This window comes from Equus quagga, chromosome 17, assembly GCF_021613505.1.
Source record: "Equus quagga isolate Etosha38 chromosome 17, UCLA_HA_Equagga_1.0, whole genome shotgun sequence".
Taxonomy (NCBI): Eukaryota; Metazoa; Chordata; class Mammalia; order Perissodactyla; family Equidae; genus Equus; species Equus quagga.
The window spans coordinates 19,410,075-19,414,183 of NC_060283.1; the positions used below are offsets into that span (position 1 = coordinate 19,410,075).

Consider the following 4,109-nt stretch of genomic DNA (forward strand, 5'->3'; position numbering starts at 1 on the left):
ATTCAAATTTTTACTGCATTTTATTTCACTTAAAAATAAAATTTTTCTTCTTTTTATTTTTAAGTCTGAGAACCTCTAATAAAACATAAAATACTAGACTACACAAATAAGACACTGGAAATGAAGCTATAAGGATTTGGTGAAGTGGACAAGTACTGTGTCTGCTACCACATGACATTAATTTGATAGTGTACTTTGTAATGACAACAATTGTCTGGTTCATTTTTATTTTTTTAATTCTTCTTTTTTCCCCCAAAGCTCCCCCGACCCAGTACGTAGTTGTATATTCTACTTGTGAGTGCCCCTGGTTGTGCTATGTGGGATGCTGCCTCAGCATGACCTGAGAAGTAGTGTCATGTCCAAGCCCAGGATCAGAACCAGCGAAATCTCAGGCTGCCTAAGCAGAGCACCTGAACTTAACCACGGGGCCAGCCTCCTGCTTAATTTTTAAAACACTATGAAATCATTCTTAAGAATATGACAGATGTCAAAATATTGGTTATTTGGAAAGGTCAATATTTTTGCTGCTTGGGGTGCACAAGAGTGAGTTCTGGGAGGCAATGTACAAATTTTGGAGTTAAAGAACACACAGAGTGGTCTTGAGAAGAAAAAAAATACAATTCATTTAAACTCACATACTTGTTTGCGAATGGGAGGGAATTCAGTAAGGATATTTTCCTTGCATTTTGGATGTGGGCTGGTAGAGAAAGAATAGAACAACATATGTTACATTTGCAGAACCTGAAGTGAAATATTTGGACTTAGAGCAGTGATTTGAGAGGTCTACTACCCAGATTCAATACATAAAATTGTTTATTATATTCAAATGCTTGCCCATTTGTCCACTAATTTTCCTCTTTCTTCAGTCATCATACTTACAATGGTGCATTATTCTAGGCTGTTTTTTCTTTTTATGTGTAAATAACCTCATTAACATTTCTACTCTCTCCTGTAAGTTTTGGAGAGGGAAATATTTACACCAAATGCAAGTTTAAGTAAACTACATTTGTAATAAATGACCAGAAAAAATTAAATTTCACTGACTGAGTTCATCCTTTTGGGATTGGCAGACATCCTGGAGCTACAGAACATCCTCTTTTTGCTCTTTTTTGTGATTTACACATTTACAGTTTTGGGGAATGTTAGGATGACCCTCTTATTCAGGATTGATTCCTGACTTCACACACCCATTTATTTCTCCCTCGCTAACCTGCCCTTTGTGGATGTTTGTTATTCATCCACAATCACCCCAAAGATGCCAGTGGACTTATTATCAGAGAAGAAAACCATCTCCTTCACTGGCTGCTTCCAGCAGATGTACGTACTTCTTCATTGCCATGGCCACAACTGAATGCATTCTCTTTGAGCTAATGGCCTATGACCATTATGTGGCCATATGAAACCCTCTCCTTTACTCGTTGATCATGTCCAGGACAGAGTGCCTTAAAATGGCAGCAGGGGTTTTTCCAGCAGGATTGTTGAACTCCATGGTTAACATGAGTTATGTAAGCAGCTTGCCATTCTGCAGTTCCAATGTCATCCACCACTTCTTCTGTGACAGCCCTCCACTTTTAAAGCTCTCATGCTTCAGACATACACTTGAATGAAAGTATCTTTTCCACTTTTGCTGGTGTGAATATGGTCAGGACTCTGCTGGTCATCCTCACCTCCTACTCCTACATTCTCTTCTCTACCTTTCATATGCATTCATGGAAAGGGAAGCACAAAACATTCTCCCTGTGTGCCTCTCACCTGACAACTATGATTTTGTTCTGCTCCACTTCCATCTACCTACATCTGAGACCCAGTTCCAACTACTCCCTGAATCAAGATAAAGTGGCTTCCATGTTCTTTACAGTGTTGATCCCCATGTTGAATCCTCTGACCTATAGCCTCAGGAATAAGGAAGTAAAGAAGGATATATAGTGTGATTACCAGGAAAAGGATCCCTTCATTTCTGTGATTGTTTGATAATTTTCCAGAATAAATAGAATATTTGATGAACTTTCAAAGCCTGGTTCAAACCTACGGTTTTTCATCAGAAAATGTTTTCTTTTTTAGGTAATTGTGTTCTGTGATATTGTAATAAGTGTATGTATCCGATTAGGTATAAGGTAAATTACCAAACTTATATAAGTCCATGGAAATTTTATCTAATCATTGTATCTCTTCCCTGAGTCCTCAAAAATTGGTAATGAAATCCTAGTTTGGCAACAAAAGGGATTAAGTGTTTAGAGACAAAAATCACAATATCACATGAAACTAGCTATGTAGAATATTTTTAATTGTCCATTTATTCTCTCTCATACATTCTTTTTTGCCGTTTATGATTTTAAGAGATTGTTATATCACATATGTCAAAAATGTTTTAAATTTAAATAGATTTATTTTTTAATTTATTGAATTATCTCTGAGGGAGACACTTAAACCAGATTTAAGGACTTTAGTTTTAACTGCACCTTAAACTCTCCACCTTTTATTTCTTTTATCCCTCTCACACACATATATATATTCCTTAAAGAATAAGTGCGAGTTTGTGAAAAACTGTGCAATCAAGAAAACTGCTATCTGACTAGAATGCACCAATTACAACAGCTCTCCTTCTATTAGCTTCCCTTCTCTTCAAAAATTTCCAATATTTTTCTCACTTTCTCTCTTCTAGACTGACACATGCACGCAAAGCAGCGTGCACACATGTTCAGCTGCTGCAAAGGGTTTAATCAGTGCAGTGTTCCAAAGTGTATAGATTAATGTTCAATGAATTAATCCAAACATGCTTTTTACAATAGGCTTATGGATTTCCTGCATAAAGAAATATTCCATCAATTGCCAATAAAAATAAAAATTGATCTTATCATTAAGGCTAAGCATTATTAATATAGAAGTAGACAGGGAGTTGGTTTAAAAGAGCTCTGGAGCAAACTGAGTGAGTCCAGGGCTTGATAAGGAGACAGTCATACTTATAGTTTTTTGGAGAGAAATTCTCCATGTCCCTACCCTTATGCTTGTTGCTGATATTGCACCTGATAGAAATTGTGATGTTCAAATCATCTGAAATGTGGCATAGTTGACCTCATGACATGTCACAAAAAGGTCATCCAGCTTGACCATCCAATACTCTTAACAGTCCACGTAGGTGACCTTTGCCAGATGAATGTTCATGAAGGCACTGGTGTTGCATGTGCATCTGTGGGATATGCTTTCACTCCACAGACACACAGTGGTTACCTGGCCCTAGAGGCTCTGCAGCAGAATGGTCAAGCTGTTCTCAGAGACGGTTTGCTCTTTCACTGAGTGACTTACCTAGATTCTTCTGCACCAACTGGCTTCTCATTGGGTAATTCTTCTTTCCCTGTCCTGTGTATTTAATGGAATCATATATAGGATCACGACATTTCACAAGTAAATACTCATATTGCATTCTTTCAATTAAATGCTTTAATTTCCAGTAAAACTTAGGAATAAAAACAGTGTTTAGGAGATGAAATCCATTTATTCTGATATTTGGGCTTTTAGATATGTCATATTTTAAGCCATATCCTCTGCTCTCTAATTCAGCTTTCATACATTTAATTTGTCTTATTTACAGGGTTTGCAAATATTTCCAACTTTGGGAGCTATTATCACTAATGATATTACTTACTGTTTAATTCATTGGATATATGCTTCTTATGTAAATTTTGACTATTTGTTTAACCCATCATTATTTGTAAAAACATTTTTTATATTATCACATTTTCTTCCTTATTGCTCAATAAATTTATGTGAAAAATGTTCCAAATGTTTTTTATTTTACTTAACTCAAATTTAAATTGTAAAAGCACTGAGACTTCTAATTATTGTATTGAGTATGATTTTTATCATTCTCTTCTTTCTTTAGAATCTGATAATATTTATTAAACTTTCCTCTATGAATGTAATATTATTTTTACCTTTGCTGTACTATCTATATTGCTCATGTTTTTCTAATTTTCCCAGTCTTTTATTTCACTTGAATGTTTATTGTTATCAGAGTCCCCAAAAATACACTTATTAATCAGTGTTTTGCCTTATTCAATGGTTTTTGCGTATTTTTTTTTTGAGGACGATTAGCCCTGAGCTAACGTCTA

At 35.5% G+C, this 4,109-nt stretch overlaps 1 pseudogene; it reads left to right on the forward strand.

Moving 5' to 3' along the window:
- Positions 1-1,015: 1,015 nt before the first annotated feature.
- LOC124228645 (olfactory receptor 5F1-like) lies at positions 1,016-1,963 on the forward strand (annotated as a pseudogene).
- The last annotated feature ends 2,146 nt before the right edge of the window (positions 1,964-4,109 follow it).